The sequence below is a fragment of the Oxyura jamaicensis genome, chromosome 6, assembly GCF_011077185.1.
Source record: "Oxyura jamaicensis isolate SHBP4307 breed ruddy duck chromosome 6, BPBGC_Ojam_1.0, whole genome shotgun sequence".
NCBI lineage: Eukaryota > Metazoa > Chordata > Aves > Anseriformes > Anatidae > Oxyura > Oxyura jamaicensis.
This window is the reverse complement of record NC_048898.1, coordinates 9,486,773-9,510,476: the sequence shown is the minus strand read 5'-3', so window position 1 is coordinate 9,510,476 and position 23,704 is coordinate 9,486,773. Positions and strand designations below refer to the sequence as shown.

Below are 23,704 nucleotides of genomic sequence, written 5' to 3'. Positions count from 1 at the left end.
TTTGAATTGAACTTTTTTTTTTTTTTTTTTTTTTTCCTTGTTTCAACCTGTTTATAAAGCCACTGCTGTTAAGAATGACCAGAAAACACTTATTGGCATCTACTTTTGTTTTGTCTCTGTTTCACCACCAGCTCCACGTGCCTTTTTTTTTTTTTTAATGGGCTCGAGTACCTACAAAGGGAATAGCAGTCAAGGCTAAACCTCATACCCAAAGGAATTACAAAAGAGAGAATTCATAGTATTTATTCTAGTATAAAATAAGGACTTTGAAATGGTGGTGTCTTGTTTTTAGTACCCTGCTTTATAAATCATAAAGCATGTAGTTAAGGGAAGTATATAAGCAGGTTGGTTTTAGGGGAAAGCAGTTAGCAGGGAGCCCAGCAGCCCCCAGGAGCACATCCCATCGGTTGGCAGCACAGGGGTGGTGGGAACAGGCTGCTGACCTGCCTGTGCCTGCAGCCCCCCCGGCCAGTGGCCTCTCCGAGCTATGGTGTCTGCTTAAAGCTCAGCTCGGTGCTGCAGTGTTTCCCCATCTGCAGAGTGATGGAGTAAGTGCTGGAGAGTTTCTAGAGTTCAGACAACAGTTGCTCTTGCTGCTTTCTGCCAAGACTTTAACCTTTTTGAAGCAGTTGTGCACAATGTTAATGAGTCTCCACAAATAGAAATCTGTATTAAATTGGCTCTGGAGTTTGTGCCCTGGAGTTTGTTCAGACACTAAACACAGCTGAAGGAAAACTCTGTTTTATTCTAAAATGTTAAGTACCCAGAGTTTCCTCTCTTCTTCAGCAGGTGTCACAGCAAGTCATACCTGCTAGATGACCCTGCTAGTTTGAGTTAAAGAAGTTTAGCGTTGTGATTCTGTCCTTACAAACTGTATCCTGATACCTCGTATCTCATCCTCCCCTCCGTTCTGAGGCCAGCTGACAGATGTAGTGATGGGGCTGTGTGAAAAAGCTGAAAGGAGCTCTCAGCATGCCACGAGCTCTGCAGGATGTAGGCTTTTGTTTACAGGGAGTGCAACCAAACCAATAGGTCCTGTATGCATTCACTATAATGTACACACACTTGTCAATATGTAAACTTGCTCTGCCCAGTATCCTGACCTTGTGAGAATAGGCTCAACTCACTGAGCAAGGTGTCTAACGTGATGTTTTCTTTTGAGCAATCTTCATAGGAAAGATCTCGTGTTTAATAAGCACTTAGATTTCAAGTCTTGACTGGTATTTCAAGCCTTTCTTGCCATGTCTTGCCATGTCATCTGATTATAGTTCTGTTTACTTCACACCCAGAATATGCAAATACCCGGGACATGTCTTCACAATGAAATGAAAAATTACCATAATTTTCTTTCTGATTTTCTCCCCTGCTCCCTCCTAGACAAAATCCACCCTCAAATCATTTCTGTCATCTGGTTGGTATCAGCTGGGCTGACAAAGTAAAACCATCAAGATCAGAAATAATTACGAAAGCTTAAGGGAAATCTGAAATGTGCATGTTCTCTGAAAGAAAGACAAAGCACATTTTCCAGATCACTGACACAAGTGAGCATATTCCATACAGGTTTTGTTAAAAGATGTATTTAAGAAAAAGAATCCTTCATCTTGTCAGCTTGATGGAGGGAATCAGAAGGATTCAAGTCTGAAAGTGGGGCAAAGGCACAGGTATGGATTGTTAAATACAAAACAATGTAAAAGACTTTGTGGGATGGGGAAACAAAGCGTGACAGGCCTGATCCCCTGTTGTCCTCCAGGTTCTGAAGGTGCTTGTGGCTGCATGCAAAGTGTACCACAGTGCAGTCAAGAGGATGGTTTCTGCTGGACAAAGTGGACTAGGGTAAATGTCTCCAAGAGTAGAACAGGGGGAGGAAAGGGTCTTCCAGCCCTGAGACGGAGGTGGAAGGGCCTCTCTCTGTTTCTGCGGACCCGTGAGAGTTGTTTGGAGGCTTGGATTCAAGAGGAATCCAGCCCCCTAGTCAGACAAGGGGAAGGGACACAGTAATCCTGAAAGCAGAGGTGCTGGCAGAGTAGGGGCTCCGTCACTGTGTGTTGCACTAGCAGGGGCTGGAGCTGCTCAAGAGGGAGCAGCATGGAGGCCATCAGCCTTGGGATGTTCTGGGCTATGTGTCTGGGACCTCTGTGGCAGATGGCTTTCCTCCGTAATCAGGGCATGTGCAGCACACCCTGCAGAGGTGTCAGACGGGGAGAGGGGACTGGAGAGGCAGGGCAGATGGTGACCTTTGGGTGGCTGATTTCCAACTGCTGAGGGAACTCCCTGAATGACCCAGAGCGTGGGGTCAGCCCTGGCTTCTCCTGCTGGCCAGGCTGGGCCTGAGCACCGTAGCAATTCTGTCCTGTGTCTTTTGTGAACGTCTCTACATGTATGGGCATGGAGAAGGCAGCAGTCCTGCTCTGGCACCATAACAGTTTTGAGCATTTGCTGAGTGCATTCACTTCATCGGCTGGGTGAAGAGAAAGTGTGGCCTTCATCTCTTCCAGGGACGTGGGAGACTTCAGTTTGGGGAAACAGAGGGTCATAAAACCATCCATGTAAAATAGGACCATTTCATTTTCTGAAACACAGCTTAATAGATAGAAAAAAAAATAAATTGTGGCCTATTTATTCTTTCCACCTTAGTCCCGATATTTTAAAATATTTTTAGGTGACAGAAGTGGGTCTTTTATTTCATGCTGTTTCAAAATTTCCATATCAACAGGTTTGGGGGTTGGTTTGAGTGTATGGAGACTACAGTAGAGGTTGGATGTTACCTAAGACTTATTCTAGGTGAAGAGGATTTGGTAGTTGTATGTGCTTGAACCTCATTGTTTTTCAAAAGTTTTTTACTTTTCACTTTCTCTGAGGTTAAATGGCCTTGCAGTGGAGTCCAGGCTTTTTCACTTTTTCACATTTTTCTAAATAAAAAGTTAAAAGTTTCCTCTGCAGACTGCTGGGGTTAGACCTCATCCCCCAGATTGTGATCCACTCAATTCCACTTGTACAGAAGGCAGGAGCTTTGCCGTGCTCAGCAGACAACTGCATTTCCTTTAACAGCTAGAAGTAAGCAGTTTTCTGATAACACTGATAAATGACTGCCTTCTGGGAAGGGAACGTCTATTATTTAAGAGGTATTACCTGAACTGAATTATGAGGTGGATGAGAACACTCCTCCTTTCGTGTGAGCGGAACGAAAGGGCACACGGCATCTCTGAAGGTTGCCTTTGGGGATTTATGCTGCAAAGGACTCGCTTCACCTCCGTGTGTTGCAGTGAGTGCAAGAGTCTTTCCATGCAAACTGTTGTAAGAGGCAGGTATGGGAAGGGGGAAAGGATGCACAAAGAACATTTTTTATCATGCTTTTATTGTATGTTTAGCAGTAAGATTTTTTAGAAGCTCAGTTGAAAAAGATGTTGCATGAGAAGTTGCAAACAGAACTGCATTTTGGTCATAATTTCCTAAAGCAGCAAAAATGTGAGTCCCAGGTTAAATTTTGCTTTGGTGTGATGTTGGCATAGGGTCACATGAGTATAAAAACAGGTCTGAAATTTCCCCAAATTTCAGAGACAGATCTGAAATTTGATTTTCATTTTCCTCACCATATACATTGGAGCTATGCTGCTAAGAGCCTATGGCCAGAAGAGCGGCAGGGCAGACCGTTGGTCTGACTTCATGTGACACTTCTTAGATCTGTGCCTAAAGAACTCTAAGATTTGAAATGATCTCTTCAAAAATTGTCTTCTCCCACTGAGAGCAGACATTTACCAAAACCAAATTGTAGACTCTGGTGAAATTAGAATCAACAGCACAAGGAGACAGGCTATGCAATTAGATTTAGACCACTCTTAACGTTTGCGGTGCATTTCAGATAAATACTTCTGATGGGATCACAACTTGGCAACCAGTCCTGTCTGGCAGTCCATACGAGAATGTGAGTCCAAGCTTTTTCATTATCTATATGTTTTCCAGAGCAGTTATTTTCTTTAATAAAATAAGAGGTTTTATATTGCTCATGACTTCACCTGTATTAGTACAGACACTGAGACGCAGCAGGTTAGGGAAATAGTCTGGGGGAGGGTGGGGTAATATAATTTCATGGTAGCACATCATTAGTTTTCTGTCTGCAAGGTTGCTGGAGATGATGTTTAAAAATGGGATCTGTCCAAGCATCAGGCACTGTTTCTCCCACTCCAATGCCTCATTTGTATTTCTTGTAGTATGTTTTTTTTTCTTTTGCTAGTGAGTTAGTTAAAGAAGTTCATTTAAAAGCTCAGACCTTCCCAGCAGAACGTTCACCTTCTGAGATCACAGAATCACAGAATTTTCTAGGTTGGAAGAGACCTCAAGATCATCAAGTCCAACCTCTGACCTAACACTAACAGTCCCCACTAAACCATATCCCTAAGCTCTACATCTAAACGTCTTTTAAAGACCTCCAGGGATGGTGACTCCACCACTTCCCTGGGCAGCCCGTTCCAGTGTCTAACAACCCTTTCGGTAAAGAAGTTCTTCCTAACATCCAACCTAAAACTCCCCTGGCGCAACTTAAGCCCATTCCCCCTCGTCCTGTCACCAGGCACGTGGGAGAACAGGCCAACCCCACCTCGCTACAGCCTCCCTTGAGGTACCTGTAGAGAGCGATAAGGTCACCCCTGAGCCTCCTTTTCTCCAGGCTGAACAAGCCCAGCTCCCTCAGCCGCTCCTCGTAGGACTTGTTCTCCAGGCCCCTCACCAGCTTCGTAGCCCTTCTCTGGACTCGCTCGAGCACCTCCATGTCCTTCTTGTAGCGAGGGGCCCAAAACTGAACACAGTACTCGAGGTGCGGCCTCACCAGAGCCGAGTACAGGGGGACGATCACCTCCCTGGCCCTGCTGGCCACACTGTTTCTTATACAGGCCAGGATGCCGTTGGCCTTCTTGGCCACCTGAGCACACTGCTGGCTCATATTCAGCCGACTATCAACCATCACTCCCAGGTCCTTCTCTGCCTGGCAGCTCTCCAACCACTCACCTCCCAGCCCGTAGCTCTGCTTGGGGTTATTGCGCCCCAGGTGCAGGACCCGGCACTTGGCCTTGTTGAACTTCATGCAGTTGACCTCGGCCCATTGGTCCAGCCTCTCCAGATCCTCCTGCAGAGCCTTCCTACCCTCGAGCAGATCAACACACGTACCTAACTTGGTGTCATCTGCAAACTTACTGAGGGTGCACTCAATGCCCTCATCCAGATCATCGATGAAGATATTGAAGAGGACCGGCCCCAGCACCGAGCCCTGGGGGACGCCACTAGTGACCGGCCTCCAACTGGATTTGGCTCCATTTACCACGACTCTTTGGGCCCGGCTATCCAGCCAGTTTCTAACCCAACGAAGCGTGCGCCAGTCCAAGCCAAGAGCAGCCAGTTTCTTGAGGAGAATGCTGTGGGAAACGGTGTCAAAAGCCTTGCTGAAGTCAAGGTAGACCACATCCACAGCCTTTCCCTCGTCCACCCAGCGCGTCACTTTGTCATAGAAGGAGATCAGGTTCGTCAAGCAGGACCTGCCTTCCATAAACCCATGCTGACTGGGCCTGATCGCCTGCTTTCCCTGCAAGTGCTGCGTGATGACTCTCAAGATAATCTGCTCCATGAGCTTCCCTGGCACTGAGGTCAAACTGACAGGCCTGTAGTTTCCCGGGTCAGTCCTCCAGCCCTTCTTGTAGATGGGTGTCACATTTGCTAGCCGCCAGTCAACTGGGACCTCCCCTGATAGCCAGGACTGTTGATAAATGATGGTAAGCGGCTTGGCCAGCACCTCTGAAAAATGCACAAAATCTGAAAGATGCACAAAATCCTGCCCACCTTCTGTCATTAAGTATCTTGTAGTATCATCAGCCAGAGTAGGATGGTGGTCCTTGAGTTCTGGACAAAATCCACATCTGACACCTTAAATTCCTTAAGGAATTCAAACAGTTAACAAAGATTCTTGTTGTACTTTGTCCTACAGAGAGCTTTGTTATCAGGAGAGACAAACATAATTCTTGTGCAGCACTTGTCCCTGACTCTGAAAGGACTCACACATGTGATTAGATTTCAGTGGAGCAGCTTATGTATAAATTTTAGCAAGAATTTGTTACAGAACTTGAACTATTGTGAGTAAGATGCATAGTACCCCTGGGATCTTTTGATGAAAGGTGGTGTTATCTGTTTCAGTCATATCAGATGTGTTGGTTTTACATGAATGCTGTGGTTGTAGTCAATTCATTTTCTAATGTTTGGAAAAAAGATACAAACCATGGATGGCTTGAAAGAGGAGAAGCATATTACAGGCACTGTGTGTAGATTCTTCTGTAGCACAGCTGGCTGGCAGGTATTTCACAGAGTTAAAGGTCATAAGTTCTTTTGTGTGTCAAGCTACAATTTCCACATAGATCAGATATCTTTGACGTCTGCATTTGCACACACCACTTTTAAGTCCTTGCCACTGACAGCTGCAGAGCTCAGAATTAACTGGCTAGCTAAAAGCACATGACCTGATTTTTCTTTTGTGCTGTCCACCACCACTAGCTATTATTTGATTCAGGCACAATTGTCCAAATGTTGATAAGCAGTGACAGATTTATGGCCAGAGGAGGAAAAACGTGAAGAGCTGAGGCTTGGGCAAGATAGTTTAGATAAAAAGCATCTACTCTTTTCTTGGGGGGTAGGAAATAAAGGTTTGATTTCTCTCCGTGCATTACAGAGATGCAAGCAACTCTCTCTTCTAGCTCTTTTCTCACTGGAACAATCAAACTCATCCAGTCCTGGGACAATTCAGTCTCATTTGCCTCAATTCGCAAACCCATTTAGACTCAGTGGAGTGAACGTCACATTTCATCGAGATGACCTTAGGCCTCTTGACATGCCTTGAAAAGTACCCCAGAGTCCAAATGGACTCATGTTGGTCCCTTCCTTTATAGTCGTTTCTTCAGACAAAGGCTGAAGTCCTGAGCTCGCTCAGGACTGCATGCTTTGCATTTGATTTCAGCTTAATTAGAATTTCACTCCAATCGGTATACAGGTATGGTCTTGTACATCATTGCCCCTGCAGACTAACCAAAGTATGTCTTCCTTCTGGAGCAGTACTGGAATTTTCTGTGTGGGTCCTCATACAGATTTGTCTGGTATCTTCCTCATTCATGCTCAGACACTATTTGCCTTCATACTCAGCAATTTTATACTGGGCAAGAGAGTACCTGTATTTAGCAAGACCGTCAATTTCTAGGAACTGAAGAACTCAGACTGAGTGTTAGATGCATCCCACTGAACTTTCAGCAATTATATCAGAGCTCGTGGTTTGTGCTCTCACATAGCCAACAGAAAAGCAGTTATTTCTACAGCATAACACGTCTATGCTTGTTCAGTTTCTACATTAGGAGGAGGTAAATCTAGCAATGCTTACTTCTCTCCCTGACTGAAAAGGAAGCCTAGCCAAGCCGCTCAGATAGAGGTACTTGTGTTGTCAACCTGCAATTTTGTTACCCAAGTCTCAACGCATATCTGCAGAGCAGGAATAAAGCCCCTTCTATCAGTCAATATCAGCTTTGAAAATGCTCTTGATTTTTTTCGCTGTTTGCATTCATGCTTTAGGTTTCACAGTGTCTTAACATTGGGTCATAGCACCAAGCAGGATAAGCAGTGCACAGTCTCATAACCCTACAAACTCAAACAGTTTTGTGGTCCAAGGATGTATGTAATTGTATTAAAAGTAGTTGTTACTCTACATTTTTAAGATCCAGTTTTGCTTCCTTTACCCACTAGTGTAAGTGTGTATGTATAACTGAAACAGTAATTGCCAGGACCTTTATCCACGGCCGTAGTATGGGATGTGTCAGAGTTGGGTGCTGTGGACTCGCATCTCAGTGAAAGCCAAGGAAATATCTTTTGGATCCAAGTTAGAAAAATAAGGTATCTTTGTAGTGCAAAGAGCTCTGTCTGTAAAAGTCCACTGGGATAGTTTTGACTGTAACAATGAGATTTTAAAAACCATTCTGAAGTAAAAGCCAACTTCCTACTCCCATGCGTTGTTTTTTAAAGGTCCAAGGTGAACTCAGAGCAGCAGAAGTTTGCCGTTGCACTGCGCTTGGTACGAGTCCTCATTAGAAGGAAAAGTATCCATCCAACATGGGCTGTCAGCTTAACAACTTTCCTCTTTCCCACATACTCTTCTTTGAACAGAGAAGGGTTTTTTATTATTATTATCAAAGTCCCTCAGGATCATAGTTTATGAGAGACTTCATGCAAGTTTAAAATCTATTTGAGTCTTTTCTTGCTGCTCCAAGGCAGGTTCCTTCAATTATTTAATCTCTGCTTTCTGACGGCAACAACCGACTTCATTTTTTCTTTAGCTGTTTGATTTTGTTCCCCTACTAAAACCCTGGTATTGCAGTGTTGTTGTTGTTGTTTTGTTTTGTGGTGGTTTTTGTTTGTTTTTCTGAGGGTCACACTAGGGATAGCTCAGCAATTTCAAAAAGCAACATAATGAGCTGCTCGCCTTCCCTCAGACGCTGCATGAAGAAAAGCAGATTATTAAGGCATTTAATTCTGGCTTATAATGGTGTGCCAGGACCAGGCACACACTCAGTATCTGGTAAAACAACGGCCGTGATAGCATAAAGAGGATGGGTCTCGGGAAGCAAAGGTTCTTCTTGTTGTGGAACATTGTAGAATAGTAATAATGACTGATAAAGAAACACTCATTTTTGTCAGAAAAATGAAAAGTTCATAGCACAATCACATGACTAATGATGTTGTTATCCATCGAGGGCTTAGTAAAGACTCCCTTTACTGTAGGATCTGGCTATAAATAAGCAGATGGTGGTGATTTGGGGCCTAAATCGTTGTTGCATGCAAAATGCCTTTGGGTAGCAGGACAAAAGAATAGATTTAAATTAAACATGAAAAGTATGTTGTATTAAAAAAAAAAAAAAATGTAATCAAGAGAAACAATACTATCAGTATGGAAAGCCTCAAAGTCTGAAGTTCTGGCAATGTTTTAAAGCAAAGTGAGACTGTATGTGGTTAAGATTACTCAAATACAGTACATTGGAAAATCAGTGGTGCTTTGCTGATTGACAGCTATAGTTTTGTTCCTATGATCTTATTTTCCAGTAAAGACTGCAAATACAGTCATTTTGGAAATATATAAAATATATATATATGTATAAGAAGATGTAGCTATAAGCCTGTTTTGGATGGCTCTTGTTACACAGTTTGTACCTGAGTTGCCTCTCAGTTTTAGAATTTTTTAATATTTACTTTTTGAGTGCCTTTTCAGCTAAGGTGATGAAAAGTTGGCCACCTTATTTTACACCTTCACAAGGATATGTGCAATGTGATCTCTTGTGCTCTGTGTTGCAACACAGTCCCCCACCCCAGCACCTACAAGCATGTACATGTAGAAAAACTCAGGACAGTGATGCTCAGCTGATCGACTTCAGTCCTGTGCTGCACTGTCTACACAAGGACTTCATGCCAATGAAAAAAACAAAACAAAACAAAAGAAAAAAAAAAAACATGTTAGACTGAAGCCTTTAGCTACTCTGGATTAATAGGATCTGGTTTAATAGGATCTAGATGTCTCTTAGATGCTTTTACTTCCAGAAGGTAAGGGGTTTTCTAGAAGGTAAGGAGTGTTTGAGAGAAATGTGGTCAATAGTTCATGCAGCGTTTGCCATGGAGCGATCCCTGGTCTTCTTGCCATGAGTGTAAACCAAACAGCAACACCACAACCAATGTCAGTGCCTCAAAATATTTCAGAAAGGACTTGGGCTTTCCATAAAACACCAACAGCTGACAGGTTCTCATCCTTCCAGGAGGCTGATTCAGAGCCTTTCCTGGGCAACTGCCAGGCTTTACTGCAGACTCTTCAGCCAGCGAAGCTGTTATAAATAAATACTCCTGGAAGAAGCTGCCCTCAGCAACCCGCAGCACTGTCTGGCTCCTGCTGCTCTGGGGTCCCGTCGGCAGTGGGCTGCAGCTCTGGGTGTGAAGGGAAGGTCTCCTGTCAGCATTGGGGAGCTGCAGGCACAGCTCTCAGTGCTGGTGGCAGAGGCTGCGTTGTGCTACTCCTGAGGAGCTCCTTCAGCGCCTTCCTCTCACAGGGCTCCCGCCACACCAGCCCCATCCACCTGCTAGACCCTAGCAGTTATTCCTCTCAGCACTGCTCCTGGATCTTCTGTGTCGCAATACTACACTTCAAGGTGTTGAGTTTAGGTACAACTCAGACCATCAGGAAGGTCACTTTACATACAAAAACCAGAAATTCTCTGGCATTGGCTTCATTTCCAGCCTCCCGCAGGGCCCATCCAAATGTGTCTGGTGAAGGGGCAGCCCTGTGTGTGTAAGGGGAACTCTGCTGAGGCCCACGCGGTTGCCCTGGTAGGACAAACTGACCATGAAAGAGGGACAAGAGAGGGAAGGCAGCCAAGGACAGATTCACCTGCAGGCACCCCCATGCCTGGGATACGGAGATGCAGCACCAATCCTCCCCAGGAACGGCTGGCACATTGTCGCAGAGGAAAACTGCTTCTCAGACAGGGTAAAACCCACTAGCCCGCCAAAAATGGCCTCCCAGGCATGAGCCTTGTGTCCTCTTGAGGAAGGATGGTGCTCCCGACAGCTGCCCGTATTCACCTGGGTAATTAAATTCCAAATGAAAGCAAACTACTGGAGGGGAGCAGAGAAGCTGGAGTTTGTCCAGGTATATATCAGCATGTAATAATTGCAAGTGATCTTGTGTTTCCTTCTCTGGGAACAGTTCACAAATTTCATGTGCAGGCTTTGCCTTACCCACAGCTTAAATGCAGCTGTCTCAGGGGAAATATGGAGGTTATTTAATAGTGCCTAGCAATGACAAAAAACAACAAAACAACTTAGGGCAGGAAGGAAGAGAAGAACACCATATTAAATTAAAACTGCACAAAGCAAAATTTAGGGAGACAGAATGTAATTACCCAACTTGGACTGTGGCCAATACACTGGTGTTAAAAACCTCTATTATTAAAAAAAAAAAAGGGGGGGGGGGGGAAGATGCTACAAGAACCATCAAAATCACAAAGAAGAGACCTTGCTTTCAGCCTCCCTTCTGAAGGATGGTACCTCAAGCAGCACAGCGCCCATTAGCACTATGCCAGGGTATTGATTCAGTACCTGCTAAGAAGGAAGAAGGCCACCTACTGAAGAATATGCATAATTAAAGCTTAATAAATGAGCTACTTTCATTGTGAAATATAGAGTTCTCGTAGCAGTGTTTCCCCAGGAATACACCACAACCAAAATAATAGTTTGCACTCTACCTCCAAGGAATTTCACAAAGGTCAACCGCTAGAGCCAGCTGAATGCATTATTTAGTGACTTCACCATTTTATCACTGAATATTTCATTGGGTTTGTTTTTACAATCAACTATTTCTGTTCATGCTAAAAGGATTGATTTTTAACAATTTATAATTTCTTTGTGTTGTAAATCTCACCCTAAAGTGAGTTCCACGGTATTATTCTGGAAAACTGTAATAGCAATCTGGATTGTTGCTGCTGCCCCAACTAAAATTTGGTAGTTTCCTGTAGAATTAGTACATATTAGGTGATGAGGTTTTGAAGATACAGCATCAAGTACTTTTGAGGCTCGTTGGGCATAGAGAGAGAGAAAAAGTGAGTGAGTTTAAGGCAGAGATGCTTTGGTATGAGCGTGGTTTCCCTGACACAAACTGGAGGGACGCAGATGGGAAATAACCCATTCATTTTTCATAGTCACCATGTTATCCATACAACCAGATTCAACCTGGTGTGTTCCCCTATGCTTTACAGAATACGTGTCTTCCTAAAGAAAAACTGCAGTTTCACCCTGGTCAGAAGTTCCATATTTGATGCAGAAATCCCATTTGAGACCTTAGGACCTATGTCATGCACCTTCTGGGCTAAAATCCCATAAACCTGTGTAAGGTAGTTACCCGAATATGCTTTTGACTTGTTTCCAGTTTAAAAACTTACTACCATTTGCCAGTCCATTGTGGTGGCTTGCTGAAATGGTAAATCAAGAATTTTAGGAAAATAACCTGTTTTATAGAACAGATGCAGAAATTTTAAGTTGCATGTTGCTGTTTAGTACACATTCAACAATTTGAGCATTGTGTATCTGATTTTTTTAAATTATTTATTAGGGTATCTCAGCTTTCCTGAGTACATGCTAAATGATTCGTAGTATCCAAATTGCAGAGTAGAGCTTTAATGACGTGCCTTTTATGAATAAATACTATTAAGCACTTGCAAAATGATCTAATTCTGCTAAGTTTTCATGGGCAGCAGCTTCTGCTGCTCTTCTATATAACATACCCTTCAGAGTCTGTGCAGTCACCAATATGATTTCACGAGTGCAGTAAGAACATCTCAGATGAATAAATTACATAGCAGCATTATTATGCAGAGCCCGTATTTGCTGCACAGTTAAGGCTGAGGCTGACTTTCCATCATAAGCCCAACAAACACAGCCGCCTTCCAGAACCCAGAACCATATCAGTGCTAAATGCTCTTCCAGTGTTTTCTCCTCGTGACTCAATGTACTATGGAGTTTTAAGAACTTCTGTGGAGCTGACTTTTAGGGGTTTGTTTCAGGGCAGCTCTGAAAGATGAGGCCACCAAACGACTGAGTTCTGCGTCGTTCTTAGCGAAGGAAGGCTGGCGTGCTTGCTTTTCCTTTGAGGAATGCTAAGAAAGACTTAATGATTACAGCTGGCAGTGAACTGACTTACGTTTCTAAGGGTGCAGGCAGCCTCTGACAAGGTGTGCTGTTAAGTGTTGTCTGTTCTTCCTCACTAAACAAGGCAAAACTTTTACCCTCAGTGAGCTTGAAAAAGGATAAAAATGTTGTAGGACTCGGGACAGTAGAGTATGTGTTTCTGACTTCCTTGGACCTCAGCTTATATGCAGAAGCCTACAGTGTTGAAACAACTGCAGAATTTAACAAGCACAGCCAGCACATACTGCAGTGTCTGAGGAAAAAAAAATCTGCAATTAAAAGCTTTTTTTTTTTTTTTTTTGATATGTAGATTTGTGTGGGCCCTGAATAAGCAGACACCAGTAAGAACTCTTCTTTGTAAAGCCAGTGTAATGTTTATGATTTATCATGGATGAAGGGACTTTCTCACTGCAAGACAATGTTTTCTGAACTTTTAGTAGCTCTCGTTTTGATCAGCGGTGAGCAGTGTTTCAGAGTCCTTACCTGTGGTGTCTCCATGAAAAGAAACATGAGCTTTAAATCAGTCTTGCTGTGCACACAGACAGGTTTCCTGTATTAATGAATATAAAATGATAGAAAGCCTTTCTCTTAATCATATAGTAATTTCACTAATTCCAGCCTTCTTAGTGATCATACTACAAACCACCAAAGGATGTATTTTAAATTTCTTATTAGACAAACAGCATACTGCATGTAGTCCTCATTAAGATCCCATATGCCACCAATTATGCAAGCATCATTAAACAATGAGTGAATACATCTACATTTGCAACTCTCCTTGGCCAGTATCTTGTGATTACAACGCGTGTAAAAAAAAAAAAAAATAATAATCTGATGCTGTAATACAGCATGTAGATGGAGATGTGCACGTGCAAGGTGAGTCCAGCTCCATTTTACATGTTGTCATTTTTCTGTTTGGAGTATGGGTCTGGACACGCAGGGACAGGGGTAAGAGATGCCAAAGACAAGGAGGAAGTGTTGGTTTGTAGCTCTGGTTCAAGATAACTTAGCTGGCTTGTCAGCCACACAGGGGGCCCGTCCCAGTGCTCCACCGTGCCTTTAGTACAGGGCTGTTTGGGCAAGCTTGAAGAGGCTGCAGTAAGCTTCACAGCCATTGGCCTTTTTCATCCTGCATTAGCACATGAAGGGATGCAAGTTTCAAATGATCCTTGCCCTCGGTTTTGTGCAAAGCTGTTGTACAGCAGATTCTATCAAAGACGTCCAGAGAGGGACCAAGCTTTGAACTATGGCTGTTCACACACACTGGCATGCAGGGTGGCCACAACGTGGTCCCTCAACTACTGAAGCAATGCTTTATAAGGCTCTGACATGAAGAAAATAATCCAAAATTGGTGTATTAGGATTGCTGTAGAGGACTTCCCACATTTAAGGTTTTTTTAAAAAAGTAAATTTTTTTCACAAAAGTACTGTATGCAAAAAAAAAATAGATTTTATTGAGCATTGTGGAACGGAAGAAAAATGAAGGTACAGCCATTTTCATACTTAGAAATAATTGGATTGCTTTTAAATGCAACTTAGCTCAAATTTTTTTTAAAAAAAATCCAATGTATACAACTATGCCACAAATATTGTGAAATTTTTAACTTTTAAATTACAGATTGTCTAGTGTTAGTGTCCCTTTTGCATTATTATTGGGTCTGAGATAGCTTTGGACAAAAGTGAAAAGCCCAGGACAAGGCACAAGAATGATGGCAAGAAGTGTTTTCTGTTGCTAGTGTTTAGAAGAGATCAGACATTACCTCCCAGCTTCCCAATGAAACACTCCAAAGCCTAACCCATGGAGGAAACCTTTCCATCGGAAAGGGTGTTGCAGTTCCACCACTTGTTTCCATATCCTTATCGTTCTCAGCACCACCTCAGGATCATGAAGGTTACTGCCTACCCAAAAAACTAACCTTAGTTCAGCTAAAATCTTCACTGCCATAATGAAGAAATCACTAGCCTTTATCTGAGGCTTGGGATTTTGCTATTATTATTGATTTAATGCATCACAGTTGAGTGACAAGAACAAAACAAGAAAGAGGCTAAGGTAGGCAGCATCCAAACCAGTATTTTATCTGATTTGTTTCAGTCTGTTCAGTCTGAATGGTAACAGTACTGGCTTCAGCTCAAACTGCTGTGATGGGGTGGGGAATTAGAGCCAGGAGCCTTCTCATGGAAGTTGTATCATCAGCTATGGGTACTCCAATATCCACCACAAATTAATATTTAAAAGAAATCCCTACTAGTCTATTTGCTGATATTTTGTTTCTTTTTATAATCAGAAAAAATGTAAAGGGCTTCTGTCATCTTAGTTTCCCAAAATGAATGATTTTAAGGAAAACATCCGTTTACTGCTTATTCTTTAACTGGATGTTATTCCCAACTGCTGTGTAATCATTAAGTGAGCTTTAATTTAACAAGTCTGCTGCTCTTTGCACATTTTTAGCCATGTAGTAGTAAATTAACTATAACAGATTATAAACTGTTCTCCGTCATTTAGCAATAAGTGAGACTTCCCATAAATATCTTTAAAACTAGACCTACGTGTTTTCATGGCACTGGCTCACCACCCATTCTCATTTGTGATCACACGTGAAGCAATACCCATTTTAAAGGAAAGAAGATTATTTTTCATGCTGAGATTCACAATTGCAGTTCATTTGCTTTCTGGTTACTGGGTTACCTGGCCACCTCTGTTAGATGAGCAATGCTTTCGTAATGGGGATGGGAGCACCAGCAGCCTAACTGAATTTGCTGGGTCAATGAGGCATCGCTGCATTTTCAAAGCGATTTGCTTCAGTGTCTTGGTTTCACGTGTCTATACCACAAATTTTGCTTTGGTAGTAATCAGAAGCTGGTTTCTGCAGGACTACGGTGCTAAGGGACAAGTCCCAGAAATACAGTAGCCAAACCCAGAGCGAGCCTGATTGCCAGAAGAGCTCTCACCATTTTAATCAGCAGCACGCCAAGTCCTTATGTTAAACCAGGCATCTGCACTTTTCTATATGGGGGGAACTCCTGAAAGACTGTCCTTACGTGTCCTTCTTTTTCTCCTGTCTATGCAGGTAGGAATGACCGTGGCTAATTAGAATAGCTACTAAAGTCATTTCTCCAGAACAGCAATAATTTTTAGCTTGAGTATTGTTTTCTCCAGGGCTTTGCACTGATCCTTTACGATAGTGCACTTCAAAGGAAAAAATGGAGGTAGCACTTACCTTTATGGCAGCAGACCAACAATGTCAGCCTAGCAAAGAGGCATATCACAGAAGCAATAGCTGAGAGATCTCAGACATTAAACATTGGTGCTAGCCTTATTAGAAATCGCTTCAGTGTTGATACGGACTATCGCTGTCCATTTTGTACCTGAACTTAGTGTAATGCCATGTAAAGTTAAAGCAAAATTATCTCATATAAGCACATGACCCTTCAGAATCAAATTGATGCCATCAGCTTGTTTCACGTCTAACAGCCTGAAGCAAAGTCTTGGGGAATGAAAGTTTTGGTTACAGAAAGCCTGGTTTGGCCTCACCCTTTCGATGTCCACAGCGTATCACAAATCTCCTCATATAGCCTATTCAATCTCTGAAGTTTTCCACATTCATTTAGCAGCAAAACTAAGCATAACATGAAAAATAACTGCTATTCTCCTGCCCGTAATGGGGAAAAAACAAAACAAGACAAAAAAAAGAAAAATAATAATAATAATAAAAAAAAAACCTTCTGCTTGTATTTTCACATGGTTAAAACTGCATCTGAAGACAGTTTAACTGTGATGTAAGTATTCTCTTTCTGAGATGGTCTTCTGATTCCTTGGCACCTACTTCTCTGCCAGTTCCCAGGGCTTTTGGTCTCTAGCAGAAATCAGCAGAGAACAAACCAGCTAAAAGAGCCCGGTGGAATTTGACATAGGAATGTTAATTCTGCTTGAAGTGTGCCCTCCTTTTTTTCCCCAGTAAGTCCCTATGCTCTTTTAAATATACAGAGCGATGGCATTCGACAGGGAATCATCCTCAGTTTCTCTCAGTAACCTTGACTGAAGCGCGAGTCAGACATGCGCCCCTGGAAGCCACCCGCCTGCAGTAGCTTGGCAAAAGGAAACGCGTTGAGCCAACGGGCAGCCGCAGGAGCAGGACAGAACAGGAACCTGGCCAATGTTTGCAGTGGGAGCTTTTTCACACAAAGTAACTTCACTTTTCCTTTATATACATTATCAAAGCAACAGCTCAGATTTGGGAATATTTGGTGCAAGGGAGTTTTGGAAGGGGCCCACTGTCACTAAAAATAAAACAAGAAATATCGCTGTATTTAAAAACCTGATTTCTGTCTGGATGACCTGTGTGTACAGCAGTCCTACTATGTCCACTCTTTTTCATTTTTGTCAATCCGTAACGTTTAATGTAAGTGATTATTTCAGTTCTTATGCTATTCTGAAAACTGAGAGAAGTATCTGTAGTACATTTTATTTTTTCAAGTGTAAATATGTTTCATTTGTGAACCGTATTGTTAAAGTCTGTAGAGAAAGGTATATAAATCTTTCTTAATACAAGTGATTCTATAGCTGCATATCGATAAGCTAATCTTGCTCTCAGTTCAAATGACGTCCCTTGCTTATTGTCTTGCCCGTGTTTTAAGCTATGCCCAGACTTTGCTTGTGGAGACCTCAAAGAAATTGATATTGGTCAACAACAGAGGTTTGATTTATGTATATAATGTTCATGCGGCTGTGCTTAAGGTTAAAAAAGTCAAGTCTTTAAGACAGGATAATGCCCATGCTATGGACAGGCTTCCCTGAGTAGTGACGGTTGTTTTATGGTATTGGGAGAACATGTGTTTCCGTCAGTCTTTATGACTGAGAGCCTGGTGCCAGGGAGTGCTGGAAGCAGATATGCGAGTAATTACAGGTTCCCTGGTGATACCCTGTGCTATGACTCTGTTTGTAAAAATATTTGAGATTTCCACCAGATAGAGAACATTAAAAGCATGCAGGATAAATTATGAAAAGAAAACTGAAAAGGGAAGTGGCTGAGTTGTTTAACACCTTAACTAAAAGGAGAAAAAGTAAGTCCATCAAAGAGCCCTAAAAAGCAAATCTATGTGCTGTTTTTTCATCAAATATTAACTGAATCCTGAGGGCCTTTCATTACCCAGATGAAAATATTTGGCTTATTTATCAGAGTGCAAAGGCTTACATTGACATGATAGTCTTGAATGCAGTCATCATGGAACGGTATACATCAGAGACCTTGAAACTGGTGGACTGATTGAAGCCTTATGTTTGGCTGTGATCCTAGAAACGTAGAAGCACACGTTCAGCTCCTCATGCTGTGTTTCAGTAGCACTTCATTGAGAGCAGGGCCTCTGCTGGTAAACTCATTTCACTAGGGTCTGTGATTCCTTGCGTGCACTGTGTGTGGTTGCTATCAGGTTACAAATAAAAATTAAAATTGCTTTATCAACTATTATCATTATAACCAAGTTCTGCTATTAGCTAGGTCTAAATGTTTTCATATATTCTGCACCCCTGTTGTCCCTTGAGATTTTTACTTCTTGTTTTCTTGTACATTAATAATTTCCTTGTATAATTGTTCCCAAGAGAATGAGCTGAAAGAATTATGAATTAATTTGCATCTTTTAATGTACTAATAAACTTCCCAAGAAGAAAATTTCAGTCCATCCAGGTGGAAACCAATCATTTTAAATTGGAGCTTACTGAATTTCAAAGAGGGATTTTTTTCAAGAAGTTGCAAAAGAACAATGCCCTGCATGCTAAAAGTAATTAGAAAGCAAAAACATCAATTTTAGAAAAAGCCCTGGGTCATTTTTTGCTGCAGTATAGAGTTCAGAGGCATTTAGGAAAACGACTATTTGTTCTATTTAAACAAAATAAATAGCAATTTCTTGGAGGTTGAGAGGTTTCATTTTTTCATTGAAAAATATTTTAAAACTGTTTTAGCTTTTCTTATCATTTGGAGTAAATAAATAATTCATGCTATAGGCTCCAAAACATGGATCAAGAAAAAGAAACATCCTTTTATGTACAATTTATTCAAATAGAATCTTCAGTGAACCAAATGTTCTGTCTTCTGTATTCATTTATAACTATACAGTGTCAGGTCCTCGTTCGCCAAAGCACTCATCTTCATTTATCTTTGAGCACTTGAGTAACCAAAGCACTGCTCCTGAGTAACTAAAGCAACTGCTCTGAGCGTGTGCTTTAAGTTAAATACATTAGAGCTGCTGCTCCAGCTAAAATCGTAGCTTCTAGTTACTCATGAGCTTAAGCCATGTATTGAACTGGGAATTCGTTGTTCAGGCTTACCTTCACGTATTTTAACTGCGGTTAAATTCAGAAATAGAAATGAATGCTGTAACCCTCATTTTCCATATCAGGTGGGAAATATATAATTAATGGCAAACACGTGATTTCTTATCCGTCTTTACAAATTCCCTCTGTATTGCACTATTTAATGGTATCCAATGTAAAATAAAAACATGATGCTTAAAGAATGCAAGTTTGTAACATAAATAGTAGGAACAGATTAAGTCCAAAAGTCCCCTGTAATCTGCTGGGAGAGAGATCTGAAATGCTACAGTCAGCACTACCAGGAAGTCAAAATATATTTCTTCAGCTCCAATTTGAAAAACTTCACCGGCAAAGTTTGCCCTAGGGAGAAATTCTGCTAACCACAGATTTATTTATTTTCTGCCGATGAACACGGCCGTGTGAACAATTGACAGAGATGTCTTTTTTCTGCAGGAGGATGCCAGAGCTGAAGAGTTAAAAGCTTAAGTTTCAAAATTCAGAGTGACCCTATTTATCAACAGAAGAATGGGCTTGTTGTGGCTCATGCGGCTTTTCAGGATTGCCCTGAGCTATATGTAAGTGTTTTACTGTCTTGTTTAAGGTGACTGGCAAGGCACAGCGTGCGGCTGAAAATACCTCACGTGGTATTTCCTGAAAGATGATTCCATTAGTGGCGATCCTCGCTTCTACGGCAAGATGAAAAAAAAATCCCTTAAGAAACTATTTATCCATAAGAACAGCTGACTTTATTCTTTGGAAATATGTGATGTTTCTCACGCAAGACTTGAGGAGAGGAGCATTAGTCTCTTTGGGAGTGCAGGCAGCAGGTCAGCTTTTCCCTTTGGGCACTGCAGCTGGTCACTGCCACCCTTTATGCCCTGGCAGCAGCTGTTGATGGGAAACGTCAGACCTGGGAGCTGGCAAGGCAGGGGAAGCAGGGAAAGGGCTGTTCCTACAGACAGCTCCTGCCCGGCTGGGGGGCAGCACCTGGAGCCTGCCCTGCCAACCACACTTGTATCCCTTTGGATCCTCAGGTCCCTTCTCAAGGGAGTTTCCTGCTCTTGAACAATTTCTTATTATACATTAATCCTTTAATACCAAACTGTACTTGATCCTGCCTAGATAATTATAGGATATCCAGCAAATGCAAAACTGGCTGTAGGTAAGAACATAAACTACTGGAATTATATTTTCAAAGCACATTCTCTTTAGGTTTTTGTTTGTTTGTTTAGGTGGGTTTAGTTTGTTTGTTTGTTTGTTGGGGGGTATTTTTGTTTCTTTGGAAGTGACACCTTTTTTATATACTGCCTGGAGAAAATGAAAATGTTTACTGTTTTCCAGACATCTCTTGTTGGTGCATATCAATCCTGAAAAAACAAAAGTGGTTCCTTCAGGAATCGTGTTGACATTACATAGACTCAGAATAGCTGAGATTGGCAGTGACCTCTGGCGATTCTTTAGGCCAACTCCCCTGCACAACAGGGTCACCTACAGCAGGTTGCTCAGCACCGTGTCCAATCATGCTTTAAAAATCTCCACAGATGGAGACTCCAAAATGCTCTGAGCAACCTGTTCCACTGCAACTACCACTAAATATATATGTATATATAACATTTCAATGAAATGTCTTGTATTTCAGGGCGTGCCCGTGCTGTCACTGGATAACACTGAGTCTGGCTCCAGACTCACTGGCTTTACTCTCTCAGGTCCCTCTGAATGGCAGCACAACCAATGGTTTTGTATCATCTGCAAACCTTCTGAGAACGTACTGTCCTTCCATCCAGGTTATTAGTAAAGATGCTAAACAGCACTGGACTCAACTCCAGGTGCTGGAGACACACCCCATTTGAACACAATGCCATGAAGGAAACGTGCATCAGAGCAAATTCTTCTGTGTGCATTTGGCTGCCATCTCACCAATAAGACTCGCTGTCATGCTGTTATCCATGCTTTTATCAGCGTGAGTTTGAACTACTGCAAAAGCTCAGCCAGCTGCTTTGAAGCTCTGCCGTAATATGAGGCTGCACAGCGATTGAAGTTATTGCCTTCCTGTCTGAGAGAAACAAGTCATGCTACAGCGGTGCCAACAGGGAGGATGCAACCTGCTGGTTTAGACTCAAAACCTCCTAGATGGTTTGGGACTTGCTTACATAAGAGGCCACTGTTTTCCCACTCATGCACAACCAACAATTTCGTTAGTTAGAGCACTTAAATCCATTGACCACCTCATAGAAAAGGAGTATCTGCTAGCGGTCAGTTTCTGTGAAAAAGCTTCAGCAGGTGAATTGCTGCAGTGTGGGTCCTTTGTGGATTTGGGTTGCTTCTGGCAAAACTACCTATTAAAGAAACAATTTGGGACAGAGCTGGTTTGAGGATCTTATTTGAAAGTCCCAGGAGACTTTTTTACATGATTACATGCTGTAGCGAGAGATAAATTTGATTCTTTGCATAAATTATTACTATTAATAACTGAATTGCAAATTTAAATATTATTATAATGAATCCTTTAGTACCTAACAATTATTGAGTGTTACAAACTCTGAAATAAACACTAGAAGTTGCTAAATAAACAACATTATTTGTGGCCTGAAACTGGCTTTTTTTATTCCATTGTAGGAGACCTTGAGGCTACACTCTTCAAAGCTCTGGATTTTGATTTACTCCAAAGGAAAGTAAACGAGCTTCAGAGTAAGTAAGAATCAGACCTTGAATCCCATTAGGTTTGGCCCTCTCACATGGAATTTCCACGCTTACATAACATGTTCTTCTGCTTCGTTCTTCTCATTTAAATTTCACAATCCTATGTGCCAGTGCATTTTTAGACCTCTCGCACATCTGATCTCTCTTATCTTACTTTAAGAGTAGTAGTTCACTATGTTCACTTTCTTATGGTTTAAACAAGGAAGCTCTAAGTGTAGAAAGGCTAATCTCACAATCCTCGAAAGTTTATTTGTAACTCATTCTATTTCTCTACTTCATTCTGTATTCAGCACCTTTTCTTTCTTGTTATATTTGTCTTTAATCCTGGCTCACGTCTCTCACAGTCTGTTTTACTTGGCTGTGAAGAGCCATGCCCGTATGTAGCATTGAGGCTGAAAGAAACTACAGAGCTGTAGCTGGAGTGGGGCTGGAGAGGGGCTGCCAAAGCAAACTTAGGGCTGCCAAAAGAATTCTCTTCTGAAGAATACCGTGTTTCTCAATAGTGCCTGGCTTATATCTCAAACTAGGGTAAGGAATAGCATTAGAAGTCTGAAATGCAGCTGGGATGGGGCTAAAAAAGGGTTGGCAAAGGTGAAATATGTCTGACCAAGTAATTTTTCTTGTAGTAATATTAAGGGCCTGGACTGAACAGTGCCACTTACCTTTAGCTCAGCCTATGGTTTAGGGTTAGGGCTGGTGGAAAGCCCCATCAGAGCTCCAGCTGGAGCAGAGCTGCCAAAGAAAAACAATGGCTGCAAAGAGATTATCCCCCAGGGAAATTCAGAGTCCCAGCAAGTGCTGCAGTGGCTTTTTAGGGCTCAATTTAGGTTTATGGTTAAGCTTGGAAAAAAGCTCAAAGCTCCAGCTGGGCTGAGGCCGGCAAGAAGCTGCCAATGGAGAATTAGTTCATCCAAAGGCTTCTCCCCAGGGTATGTTTAATACCTAGAAGGCTGGAGTGCCCTTGCAAGGCCCTGCATTGAGCAGAATTAGGATTAGGGCTGGTAACATGCATTCCTCGAGGCCCTGGAGCGTGTCCAGAGAAGGGCTACAAAGCTGGTGAAGGGCCTGGAGCACAAGTCCTGTGAGGAGCAGCTGAGGGCACTGGGGCTGTTTGGTCTGCAGACGAGGAGGCTCAGGGAGGTCAGCCTCTATTCACAGGTAACTAGTGACAGGTCTAGAGGGAAAGGCCTCAAGTTGCAGCAGGGGAGGTTTACGTTAGAAATTAGGAGACATTTCTTCTCAGGAAGAGCAGTCAGGCATTGGGATGGGACATGGTTTAGTCGGTGATGTTGGTGTAGGAGGATGGTTGGACCAGATGACCTTGGAAGTCTTTCCCAACCTTTATGATTCTGTGATTTCTCTAATTTATGTACATAATGCCCCATTTTGTGTTTATCTGGCAGGTTTGTCTGCACCTAAGCACACACCAGGTGCACAGATGTAATGCGGGTAACAAGTGATACGGAAGAGGGAGGCACCACTTCAAGGGGCAGATTTAGCACCCCGTTTGGACTTGACTGCTCAGCTGCAAAGGGAAGCAAAGGGAAACGTGCTGAGGTTATGGAGACGACAAGAAGGGCAGGAGAGCAGCCAGCAGCAGGGCCGGGCTGTGCCCCCGCCGCCGGGACCTCTCCTCGCTCCCTGCCATGTCAGGCTCGGTGGCTGACAAGATGGAGGGGGACGGCGGGAGGAGGCTCGTCGTCCTCGACGGCCAAGCTCCACTGTTCGAGCCTCGCTCGTTTATTTTCACAGAGCTGACGCCCTCTGCCGGCACACGGCGGCACCTGCCGGGGCCAGCGGGGCCGGGAGCGCTGCCCGCAGGGAGCAGCCGGGCGGAGGCGGCTCTCGGCCGCCTGTGCTGCCTGAGGCACGGCTCGGCGGTCGCCGGGCGCCGCAGGGCAGGGGGCGGGGCCCGCCCTCAAAATGGCGCCGCCCTCAAAATGGCGCCGCCCTCAAAAT

The 23,704-nt window shown here is 42.9% G+C and overlaps 1 long non-coding RNA gene across 2 annotated transcripts in view; it reads left to right on the top strand.

The window, feature by feature from the left end:
• LOC118169056 overlaps positions 1 to 23,625 on the top strand; it is a 317,976-nt gene extending 294,351 nt beyond the window's left edge. The window contains exons 6-8 of one of the 2 annotated variants that reach the window (XR_004751903.1): positions 19,499 to 19,620; positions 21,662 to 21,733; positions 23,498 to 23,625. This is a non-coding gene — a long non-coding RNA (uncharacterized LOC118169056). The remainder of the gene's footprint in view (positions 1 to 19,498; positions 19,621 to 21,661; positions 21,734 to 23,497) is intronic. The other variant, XR_004751902.1, reaches the window with a different exon arrangement.
• The last annotated feature ends 79 nt before the right edge of the window (positions 23,626 to 23,704 follow it).